Source organism: Chelonoidis abingdonii, chromosome 4 (assembly GCF_003597395.2).
Source record: "Chelonoidis abingdonii isolate Lonesome George chromosome 4, CheloAbing_2.0, whole genome shotgun sequence".
In the NCBI taxonomy this organism is placed as follows: domain Eukaryota; kingdom Metazoa; phylum Chordata; order Testudines; family Testudinidae; genus Chelonoidis; species Chelonoidis abingdonii.
The window spans coordinates 41,943,957-41,956,891 of NC_133772.1; the positions used below are offsets into that span (position 1 = coordinate 41,943,957).

Sequence of the window (12,935 nt, forward strand, 5' to 3'; positions counted from 1 at the left end):
GGCTGGCAGAATGGAGATACTGAAGTTGGAATTTGTCCATGAAATCAGATTTTAAATCTTTTTGTGACAAATTGCCGTGGGACCTTTAGTGACCACAAATGGAATCCCCTGGCCCCCAGTCGTACAATGTCCTCCAGCACTATCCTGGGGCACTCTCTGGATAATGACACAGAGCAGAGAGTGCCACCTACAAAATCAGTCTGGATTTACCTTGGAGATCTCCCATCCATATGCCCAACAAGGCTGATCCTTGCTCAGCTTGGAGATCTGATATCACATGATCCTAGGTGGCACGGATGCAGGCTACTACACCTACAGGCATACATGTCAACTAATTAACAGGCAGGATAGGGTTAAAATTAGAATTCCAGTGCTCTAAACTTCTCAGAACATTTGCCTAAGAGACTCCCTCTGTAAAATCTGTGCAAGAGAGACACTTCTGTGTTATTACCTGTGCTGCTTTTCAGGTCTTTTCAGGTTACCGAGAAGAGAGCAGCACAGCAGGAAGAACAGCACTGAAATTGCATAATTATTTAGCCCCCCCCAATCACATCACCATCTGCTTATCCAGGTCACTCACAGGGCTTCCCCAGTCTCAGGCCAGTGCCAGCCCAGCTGTTAGCAAGCACAGGTTTGTGTATGTGCACCAATGCTACAGAGCAATGGTTCTCAACCAGGGGTCCAGGGCCCACTGCTGGGGCTATGAGCAGTTTTCAGGGGGTCCGCCAAGCAGGGCTGACATTAGACTTGTGGGGGCAAAGGCATAAATCTGAAGCCCCACTGCATGGGGCTGAAGCCCAGTGACCCAAGCCCCACCACCCAGGGCTGAAGCCAAAGCCTGAGCAATGTAGCTTTGCAGGGTCCTCTGTGGCATGGAGCCCTAGGCAACTGCCCTCCTTGCTACCCCTTAATGCTGGCCCTGGCTTTTATATGCAGAAAACCAGTTGTTGTGGGCCATGGAGTTTTTATAGTATGTTGGGGGGCCTCAGAAAGAAAAAGGTAGAGAACTCCTGCTACATAAGACACTTTATGGCAAGACACTTCAGTTCCCTGGACAGTGACCTGACAAAGGGAACTGCCTGGGGAAACTGAAAAAACACTTGGGGGGTATGGCACAGACTAGACAGACACTGCTTAGCGCACACTTGGGCTCACAGAATAAAAAAAGAAACTCAGGCTGCTACACCTAGACTCTACCATACCAGATCAGACCAGTAAGGCCCCAACTAGTCTGGAAACCTGGCTCTCTTGGTGGCAAATACCAAACGCTTCAGAGGAAAGTGCTCTGGACAATGATGGAATAACCTGCCCAGACAGCAGTTTCCATCCCAGTGCCCCCACCCCCATTAGTTAATTTCTGGTTTATGACTTGAAGCAGGAGGGTTTATATTTTTTATCTTATCTAATGTCAGTGTGGATGCTCTCATTATCCACAGTAGTGCCCTGACCCTGATCTTCAATCCTGCTAGGCACTTAACTTCAACTATATCTATCACAGTTGCTTAAGTTCTGTGTGAAAAAAGTGTATTTTTCTGTTTTAAACTTGCTGCTTTTCAAATCCATTGGCTGCACCCTTTTTCTTGTTCTATGAGAAAGGGTAAATAGACACGCCTGATTTCCGATCTCTACCCCATTGGTTATTCTGACACATACAGCATGTCCCTTATCCATTTCCCCTCTAAACTACACAGTTCTAGTCTCTCTTCACACGGCAGCCTCTCTCCATCTCCGTCGCCTGCTTCTGGACTCCTATCCTGGCCCTGTCTTTTTTGAAACAGGGTGACCAGCACTGAACACTATATGCCAACTGAGGGCATCCCATTGACTTATATAACAACATGATAATAATTTCAGTATATTAGCCCAGAGAACATCTTCAGTTAGACTAATGGCTCGTTTGCCTTTTTGCCCATCCAAACCCACTGAGCTGAGGTTTTCATGGAGCTGTTCACACTGACACACAGCTCATTCCCCCTGAGTGTGTACAGTTAATGTAGAACCCAGCAAATGTATGGGCAGTTCAAATGCTCTTTTATCCATTACTAGTGAATTTCATCTGCCAGCACATTGTCCATTCGCCTAGCTTGGCTGGATCGCTCTCAGGGTGGATAAAAATCAATGACTCTTTAAAAAATAATTAAAAAAAAACAAACAGATTTTTTAAATTTAAATAGGACATTTTTGATAAAAGTTTTTCTCCTCAAAAAACCTTTTACCTAAAGATAGTTTTAATTAAGATATATTATAGCTCAAAGATCTCTCATCATGGAATAGGGATTATAAATTCTAATTCTATAGTATGAGACAATATATTAATGTAATGTTTAAGAAAAGTTTTGTAAATGAGTTCCAACAGTTCATGGATTAGGGACTCAATTTTATGAGGTTCCAGGGGCTTCTGTATAGATTAACCTAAATAACATTTCTATCTACCCAATGGGACTCAGTGCTCAGTCTAGAAGATATCATCAGAGATGCTTAGTTTTGCAGTTCTCAAATTGTGGATTTGTGTCTCCAGAGATAACATGCTTGTTAACAGCAAAAATGTTTTTAAATACATAAATGATATATAGAGGTGAGAAATAACAGATCGCAACTCTATTGTCCCTCTGCAAATGTGTGTACACAGAGTCAATCCCTTACGTCTCTCAAGTGCAAAGTTTCAAAAAGTTCAATGAACAGAAGATTGTTGGGGATGGAATAGATCTGGGCAAGGAGAAGGGAGCGACAGGCACTAGAAACAAAAGTGAAACTGTTTGAGCAGCATATTCCAGAAATCTTGAGGTCTTTGAGGGTAGCCTTCATTGATTTGAAATTTACCATACCATTCTCTCAATAGAAGGGAAAACCTATAATGGCAGCAGGCCATAAAAGAGACCCTGTTTGGGAATCAGAACCATTCAAGAAATATATGTTTGCTGATCATATTTTAAAGACAGTCACTCCGGTGAACTGGTGGAAGTCACTTAAGCACTTAGTTTCAGACACTGTTGAAGTGATAATCTCACTTTTAACAGCAGTAGCTTCTGCTGCGAGTGTAGAAAGAATATTAGTCCTTTGGACTAATTCATTACAAATTGAGAAATAGTTTGGGACCTGAAAAAGCACAAAAGCTTGTTCTTCATTTCCAGATTATGAACAAACAGGAAAATGAAGGTGAAGATGACTGAGTCAGCTGCAGAAGCCAATATTTTAAGTTTCTCATGTTGACCTGGCTGACAGTCGATTTAATTTTTGTTTTTTAAAAATATTTCATTTAACTATTTTAGTTAAAAACAATTTTAACAAAAACAAACCTGATTTTAAAAACCTGAATGTTTAACTAAATTCAAAAATTTATATGCTTGTTTTGTTAAATTATTATATGTTTGCTGTTGAAGAAAAAAATCCAGAATACATAACACTTGTTTTAGTTAAATAAAACAATTTAAATGTCTGTCTGGTGATGTTCTCCTCCTAATATAGCATGGCAAGAAAATCCTCCAAATATTAATGATTAACCTGTTGAATTGGAGATAGGTCACCTCCCAATGACTTCATAAATATCTGCTTCAATTACCTTTGGTAAATGAAATAACCAAATTATTCATTTTCTGATATAGCTGTAAAACTAATCTGAAAAGTTTTCAAAATAAATCACTTAAAAATGCATAGCTTGTATCTTCTAAAAATGAAACCTACACCTATGAGTTGTGAAGAATATGTATGAAGGTTATAACAACCAACAAGAATGCACTTTTATGTAGAAATCCATGATTAAATTGAGTCTTCCTGACTAGTGATTTAAATCAATTGGATTTAAATCAAATCCACCCTGGTCCTGCTGGAGTTCTTTAGTCCTCTCTAATCTTGACTATCCTACACAATTGTGTGCTTTCTGCAAATGTGGCCAAACCCTCCCTGTTCATCTCATTTTTCAAGTCACCGAAGAGCATATTTAAGCACCATCACAACCTTGAGACCACTCCACACTGTTAACTTTCTGCCATGGTGATGATCGGCCCTTCATTCCTACATTGTTTGCTGCGTCTCAGCCAGCTCTCAGTCCAGGACAGAACTTCAGCTCTCACTCCATGGCTACTTAACTTCCTTAATAGCCTCTTGGGAGGGGCTTCATCAAAAAGGCCTTTGGAAAGTCCCAATAAATCATACTGACTATTTCTCCCACATCCACTATGTCACTGACACCTACTCAACAAAAATAGGGCCCAGACAGTTTGTTTTGCACCAAGCTGGAAGGCAAACTCCTGCTGAGCACTCTGGCTAAAAAGGGAACAATTAAATAGACCAACCAAATATTGGCAGCTAGCTCATCAAACCAGCATGAGATGCTCTTAACGTGCCACGTGGACGCCTGCAGCCTTCCCCTAATATTTATATTCTTGCAGGAAGCAAATGAGAGGGCGAGTCGACATTTAAGCTGCTTCTGTGGAAGATGCAGGCTTGCTCCTGTATCATTGGGCCCCTTGCCAGCTCTGTCAGGGCCAATCTGCTTGCCAAAGGGGGAGGGGAGATTTCTCACTGCTGATATTGTTACATTCTTTCCGAATCCTGGGAGTAAACAGACGCTCCAAATTTAGCAAGAACAGGACTGGAAAGTTTTAAAAAATTCCTTGCAGACCTGGGACAAACGGAGGGAGCTGGGGACTGGGGATGATCTCACATGTACATCCGAGCCAAATGAAAAGCTCATGACTGAAGTTCAGAAAGCAAGCGAGGGGCCTGTTTCAGGTTAGTGCACAAGATGGGAAAGAACAGCTTCCTCCCCCCCCCCCCCATCTAACCCCTCTAATCCCAGGGGGTCCCAGTTCTACCCAGTCTACCATGGCAGAGGGCCCTGGGGGCAGCCATCACGCCATACCCCTAGTGCAGGTAGGCAAAGATACTATTTGAATGGGCAAAGAGTCCCCTTTGCTTAATGCCGGCACCAATTATGGCTTATGGTGATTACAAGGGTTTGCACCAGCACATACACCAGCAGCTGGAAGCAGGGCAACCTCTCAGCATAGACAAGGCCTAGATTCTTCTTCATAGGCACCAAACACCTCCCCCAAATTAAAAATCACACCTCCACCGCGGCTGTTTCCCTCTTCTACCCTATAGGGGCAAGGCTCGCAGTCATCTCATGTACATTTAGAGTAACTTCACTGACTCCATGATCTGTCGAGCATCAGGGGCTGTTCTCTCTTTTGCACATAGTGTAAACCACAGAGGTACAACTTGCTTTGTACGCAGCATGTCCATGCCAGGGGTTTATACTGGTGCAGCAGCCTTGGTGTCAATCCATAAGGTCCCCTTTACACGGTAACTGGGAAGGGGTCACTGTGTTGCCCGCCCATCTGGCTGTACACCTGTCTTATTAGTAGGTGAGTGGCTTCAGATTTGATTTTCAGAGGGATGTCTGAGGCCAGCTAGGAACAAAGCTCTTAGCTCTGGGGTTTGGGGAGGGGGAGGCGCTACAACAAACTGGAATAGGCTGTACGGCAGCGTTGGCCAGGCGTGCAAAGTGCCATGCAGATGCAACCAGCTGGGGAAGCTTCCCAAGCACTGAATTGCAGATGCCAATTGTAAAATGGGAGAACACTTACATGGGAGCCTGCCAGGGACCTCCTTAGTCCCACCCATCCTTCTCAAGTGAACACAAAGGGAGGAGAGGAGCAGGTGACACACCATGGTGGCTCAGCCCCAAATAATACCATGGCTGGTGTCAAGTCCTCCAATACAAGAGCCTGCAGCACTGACCGAGGCCATCAAGAGCTTCTGCTGAACAAACAAACAGCCATCAACAAAAAACAGAGAGTTTGCAAAAAAGCAAGAGTTTGTGCTGAACTAAACAGAGGTTAAAGAACAGTCAGGCTCCTGCTGGAATAGCACAGTTCGGAGGGGAGGAAAAGGGGGCATTACGTAATGCAGGAAAAATGCTGGCTCCATTCAGTTTTCCACCACTTCATGTGATGTCAGGAAAATCATATAAATCAATAGGCTTTCTGCTCCCACGGATGGAGGGCAGTGAGCAGCACTATTTATACTAAGAAGAAAAAAAAAAAAAAAAGAAAGCAACAGGGAGATGATTTCCAAGACTGGGAATAATGGACTCTAAGGTTCCACCCCCCTAGCCTCTTTGGAATCATCATGCCTTCTGGTTTGTTAACTCTTTAGGGGCTCCCGCCCTCTATCCCATCACCCCCTCCCCTCTTCCTTTCAGGCCCATCTGCGGCTGTGACTGCTGCTGCTTTCACGCACAGCATGGCACTCTTATGCAGAAGACTGGAGCTAAGGAGCAGGGCTGCCCAGAGGATTCAGGGGGCCTGGGGTCTGCGGCGGGGGCCCTGCTTCGGCAGTAATTCGGCAGCGGGGGGTCCTTCCGCTCCGGGACCTGCCACCAAAGTGCCCCAAAGACCAGTGGCAGGGAGCTCCTGCTGCCGAATTGTCACCAAAGACCCAGCACTTCAGCGGCAGGTACCAGGACGGAAGGACCCCCTGCTGCCAAATTTCCGCTGAAGACCCAGAGCAGAAGAAGCTCTGGGGGCCCAGGCCCCGCGAGAGTTTTCTGCGGCCCCCAGAGCGAGTGAAGGACCCTGCTCTAGGGGCCCCGAAAAACTCTCATGGGGGCCCCTGTGGGGTCAGGGGTAATTTCCCCACTTGCCCCCCCAGGGTGGCCCTGCTGAGGAATCATATGGTAACTGTATGGCTACAATGCAATAAAATGCTTGCGGCACCAGGGGCAGCTCCAGGCACCAGTGCACCAAGCGCGTGCCTGGAGCAACCTGCCGGTTGCTGTGAGGGCGGCAGTCAGGTGGCCTTCGGTGGCACGCCTACGGGAGGTCCACTGGTCCCGCAGTTTCAGCGGCAATTTGGCGGCACGTACACCGAAGGCATGGGACCAAATACATGGGGACCGAAGGTGTGGGACCAAATACATAGAACCTCCCCTGTGCGGCACCAAAATACATAGAGCCTCCCCTGTGTGGCACGGCCACCCCAGGCCCAGGTCAGTTGACTCAGAATCACAGGCCTCGGGCAGAGGACCTATAAAATATTCAGGGTTGGGGTGGAGCCTAGGGTCTAAAACTTGTGAGGAAGAAGGCTCTCAGAGCTCTGGCACCATCTCATCCCAAACATCTAAACTGCAATTTTTAGCCCCTGAGCCCAAGCCGTGCAAGCCCGAGTCACCTAACCTGGGTTCCAAGACTTGGTGCTGCGGGTTTTTGATTGCAGTGTAGATATACTCCCAGGCACAGAAAGGGGAAGTGACTGGCCCAAAGCATCACAATGAGGAACAGAAGCCAGGCATCTCCAACCTTGCTCAAGCTATTAGACCATGCTGGGAAAATAAAAGGCCTTTGTCTATAACGGGGGAATTCTTTTCTGTTCAGGACACTACTGCAAGTTTCATTAGCCACCATGTTTCACTAGCATCAGCCACAGGGAAATTCCAGACAGATACTGCTGCCACTGGGAGTAAATCATTGGTGGGAGAACAGGACACAAAGATTTTAGTCCTTATCAAGAACTGCTCTCGATACACCTTCTCCATGGAGGTCACAAGAGCAATGAGTTTAGCGGTCTCATCTGTGCCGATTAAACCAGAAAATAAACCAGATGCAATTTGACTTAGGTTTTCTGTTTCACCTCAGCACCCCTGAGCCTGTAAAATTGCACGGGGTGGAGGTGTTGTCTACACTGAGGATTTACCCTGCCTTCAGTCTCCAGCCGCATCAGCACAAACTCCTAAAGCAGACAGGCAAAGCTGCCATTTGTACTGGTGGAGCCAATGCCTGCTTGAAACCAGGGCAAGCTGCACTAGGGACTTATACCCGTGCAGCTATGCTGGGTCCAGCTACCAATCACCAACACGCACAGTGCAGACAAGGCCTCAGCACAGACTGAAGTGTCATTCTTTGGGAACTGAGGCCCAAAGTTCCCATCATCTCCAAAAAGCAGTGGGAGAAAACGCACCATTACGCTCCAAGGGGATGCAGGAGAACACCCCGGCACGATGCAGGCGTTAATACATCATGTACAGGAAGGGACCAATGCTGAGATTAGGGGTGGGGAGATTGGTTTTTAATATCAGAATTTGTAGTTTTGATCTAAATGCAAAGGATAAATCAGACCATCTGGGTGAGTCTTCCCCACTGGGATCCTGCGTCTGGGACATAGGTTGGGTTCCCTGGCATTTGACCAAATGCCTGGGATGAGATTAGCTTTCTTGCCTCCATTTTAAACAATGATTTCACCTGCCTTGGAAGAGCAGCAGTGGCGGCTTTGATAAACAGATGGTAAGGTCTGGCTAAGGTCACAGAGCTTCTGTCAGTGCCAACGCGTGCTCAGTTTAGCCATCATTATATAATGGCTCAGAGTCACACTCTGAAAAAAACAGCAAATACCCACTCTGCGCCCAAGCACAACATGCTACCAAGCGATCCTGGGAAAGGGGGACTATTTCTTCTTTCACCTAGCAGCGGAAAAATACTGCAGCCCCTAAGCTACAATCACAGCACTGGCATTCTCTGGGCCCTTTCTGACTTTGACTGGGAGTGTTGCTGAGCAGGTTCACGAGCTACCATTTTTCAAGAGTGACTAGTGATTTTGGGTCCCTTTGTTCAGACACCTTAGAGGGGCCCAATTTCCAGGAAGTGTGGAGCGCCCGCCCTCGGAAAACCAGGCCCCTTTAAAAGGTGTTTCACTCGCCCCAAAATGGAGACATCTGGAATCACGAGTCACTTTGGAAAATCTTGGCCCATGTCCTTTACCCCTCTGCAAAGATCCATGCATGCGATGGCATTAAACAAGAAGAAGCCAGGACCAAGAACACCAGTTACAAGAAGGGATCAGAGGATGCTTTCATTATTCTCTCTCCCCATCCCCCTTCAGCCTATTCAGTCTCTCTGGCATTCTTCTTTTGCAGTTTCTTGAAGGCGGGTGTTTTGGCAAGTGAGATTGGCTGGTCAGAGATAAGTCATTATTAATTATTATTAATATTATAGTACTGCCAAGTGGCCTCAACTAGGATGAGGACCCCACTGTGCTAAGAGACACAGTAAGACACAATCTATGTCCTAACAAGCTTTCAGTCCAAACAGACAAGACAGGATGACTAATCCCATTTTACAGATGGAGAATGGAGGCAGAGGATGAAGTGACTTGTGCACGGTCAAACACAGGACATATGTGGCGGAACTGAAACACAGATTTCCTGAGTCCAAGTCCGATACCTCAGCAACGAGGCCAGCCTTTGCAGGAAGAGTTTCAGCCTAAAACCTCTAAGAGCAGACACTCCAAAACCTTCACTGAGAATGAGCAATAGGTTGTGGACAAAGGGTTAGTCATGAGCAGCAAAGTATGCCCCTAAGACACTTCCACTGGAGAGACTAACAGCTTGTATCCGATTTCACTCGTTCGAGTGTAAATCCAGAGTGCAGCCACTGAAGTCAGTGGGGTTATTTTGGATTGACACTGGCATAAGCAAGATGAGAATCTGGCTGCAAATCGCCATTGGAGGCTGCATTCCTGAGCAAATCCCCAAACCTTATATACAAGCAGGAGAGAGGGCTTCATTCTGGTCTCCCTTATGCCAGATTTGCAAGTGGGTGATGCCACTACTTTTGGTGAAGTGCCTTGCCATTGGGATGAAATCAGCATCAGTCCCACCACACATCCCCCTCAGACCTCCCAAGTGCTGCTAACGTGTGTCTAAAATAACTGGCTGCTGCCCACATTACAGGAAGGAGAAAACTGCATGAGTGTGCGCACGTGCTCAGACCCCCCACCTCCTGAATATTTTCAGCAGTATTTTTGAGTCACGATTTCCATATAAAACTCAGCAGCCATGACCCAGTGTTCTACATTTTGATTCCTTTTTTCCACACATTAGTGGTTTGCGCTTCCCATTAGCGAACCGGCAGGCTCCAGGGTGTGCAGCTTACAAATGCCACAGCAAAAGGAGCATGAGAGGCTTTGCCAAAACCTCAGCAAGGCAATTACCAGCCACTTCTGGGAACACATTCACCCCCACACTCCCCGCTGGCTGTAATTTCTCTTCCAGGGTTTCTTGTACATAGCTATTGTTTTGGAGCTGGAAATGCATAGGGCTAGACTTGGCCCATGCAACTGAACAGACCTATTGCAGCACAGGACCGAACGCTCGCTGTCAACGAATGGGGGGAGTTTTAATTTATAGACAGCGTGGGCAAAAGGAGCAGCTGTAGTAAGGGGGGGGAAAGAGTGAGACACACACAAGTAATTGACACTGGAGGGAGGAGGCCAGCTTTAGGAGTCACAGACAAGACCCAGGATAACGGAAGCGGCCCATCAGCACAAGGCTTAATTTTATTCCCATTATTTCTTTGCTCCACCCTCCCAGCCAACCACGCCGTCACTCAGAGGTTATGTCTACGCTGGAGCTAAAGGTGTAAATTTCCAGCTTGGGCAGAGATACCCATGCTCATGAGAGATGGAACTACCGTGCTAAAAATAACAGTGTAGCCCGTGCAGCCATGGCTAACGGTCCTGATGCTAATCCCGTCTGACACCCTAGGGACATACGCAGGGCAGCAAGCTCTTCCCGCCGCTCATGCAGTCACAGCTACACTGCTCTTTTTAGTGCGCTAGCTGGATCAGAGTGAGTGCTGGCAAATCTCCTCAAGCTGGAAATGATACCTACCAGCGCCAGTGCCGATAGGCCCATAGCGTGTGGCACCAGAGAGGGGAAAAAAGGGGGGTAATAGGTAGTTCTGTATACAGGTAAAAAGGGGAGATGCATAAAAGTCCGAAATGCTGCACTGTAGCTGACAAGATGCTACGTGAGCTCTCCCAACGGTACAGCAAAGGGTACTGTGAGAAGTACTCTGCCCCCAGCTAGCAATTCCCCGCAGCCCTCCAGCACAGGAGAGTTTGCTTTTTGTACTTCACCTTATGTAACCTGTGAGCTAAAGAGAGGAGAGGCGCATATTAGCATAGCTCCTCAGAGGGGCTTAGGACACCCAACTCCTATTATTTGCAATGGGAGTTAGGCTCCTAGACACCTTTGAGGCTCTGTGCCACTGTGACCTACCTCAGCATGAAATCCAGCATGATGGGAGTGACTCACACCTTTCTGCTCTCACGTGGGTTGCTCAATGCCTAGCCAGTGGCATGCAGATCACTACACATCTGGAATGGGGCAGCATTAGCAATAATTACCACTCCACACCTGAAGCTGGGTCTCTGCTCTGGAGGGAGGGCTTGGGCGAGTTTGCCAGCTAAATGCACTGGAACCTCCTCTTCTTCAACCTTGGGAAAGCAAAAGTGTTGCTGGTGCATTAGGGGTCATGGCAAGGAGGATGCTCCTGACACATCCCCATTGACTGAGCTGGCTTCTGGGGAGGTTGGTAAAGAGGATTCTTTTCACCTCATTGTGCAATTTATGCAGGGTTCTGCACTTACTGACACCACAGTGACCTTGGAGCTGCAGAACAGGCCCTGCCGACCACAAGCCTGGGTTACTGTATCTCCTCTCAGCCAGGCTTCTCTGCACTGGTGGATTGTTCAAGAGGCAGCAGTATACTTGCTTGTTGGCCTGAGGTCCTCTTTCACATCACTCCCACCCTGTGCCCTACTACACTGGCTGCCTCTGAAGTGAGGAGGGGGATTTCAAAGGTGGCTTTGCTGGTTTTTAAAGCCCTGGGTACAATCAAAGCCTTCTCCTTGAGCCTTTCTTCTGCATACAACAGTAGCACCTTGAAGGCCCACCTAAAATCAAGGCCCCCTTGTGCTAGGCACTGTACAAACACAGCCCCATGGATCTCAGAGCAGTTCAGATTACTAAGGTCAGATATTCATCAGAGACTTGTCCTTTGTGACAAAAGCCCCGTGGCTGCTATGTTGTTTCCACAACTGGACACAGCCTTTGTACCTGGCCAGCATGGAACTGAGCCAGACTCTTTCATAGGTACTAACAAATTTCATCCCCATTGCACAGAGGGCAAAACTGAAACACAGTTGTTGCCAAAACACACGGCACGCCACTGGCAGAGTAGGGAAGAGAAGCCAGGGAACTCCTGCTTTAACCCCCAGAGCGTGACCTATGGAGGTGCCCACCAGCGCTAACACAGCTTGAGTTGCTGCACGTGTACACACGCCTTGTGTCCAAGGGCAGAAGCCGGCCGCCTGAGTCCAATGCAGCAAAGAATGCACAGGATGGCTACCTGATGGGAAACAAGCCAGGCAGCCCTGCCATCCTACTGCCAGAATGAACAGGAGCTTTCACCCTCTCAACACCTGCTCACCAGCTCTTTTTCCTGCCAGAGTGAGAGAGAGATTCATTCATTCATTCCCTACTCAGCTTTTCGTGAGCTTTGTCCCGGCACCGGGAGGGCAACGCTTGCTCTGCAGCAAGCCTATAATTAGAACATCATGCTCACTTGCTCTCATATGCTCTGTCTTCTTGGATAACACCCAGGGGACCCCGATTCATTCCAGTGATAACTCCTCCACTCCCACTCCTCCTTTTCTGAATGAAGAATCCCTCCCCCCTCCGGTTGTTTTTTTTTTTTTTTTTTTTTAATAGGCACGAGACCGAGTGGAGCTCTCGTAATTCATTCAATTTTTAAATATTAAGCAGCATGGGGTGGATGATTTCATCTGGGAGAGGGTAACGGGATACTTTCAACCACCTCCCTGCCCTCTCCATCCACATCCTCCCATGCATGCTCCCTCCTCAGCAAAGCTATTCTGTTACACAACAGCCCGGCTGGCTGCTCCTACTGTGGGACTGGCTCCAAGCAGGAGACAGATGGAGAACGTCCCCTAAAATCACAGGGAGCTAGAAGACACAAGAGGAAAAAGAGCCAGAAGAGCAAGCAAACCCCTATCCCTGCAGCCTTGTGCTTCTTCTTGGGGGAGCTTGGATGGAGCTCTTTTGTGTTGATGGACAACACTGCCCTCTACTGGGA

General features: G+C 47.4%; 1 protein-coding gene across 1 annotated transcript in view; it reads right to left on the bottom strand.

Moving 5' to 3' along the window:
- Nucleotides 1-12,935, bottom strand: part of DUSP8 (dual specificity phosphatase 8) — an 86,377-nt gene that overhangs the window by 31,259 nt on the left and 42,183 nt on the right. The gene's annotated exons all lie outside the window — the stretch shown is intronic.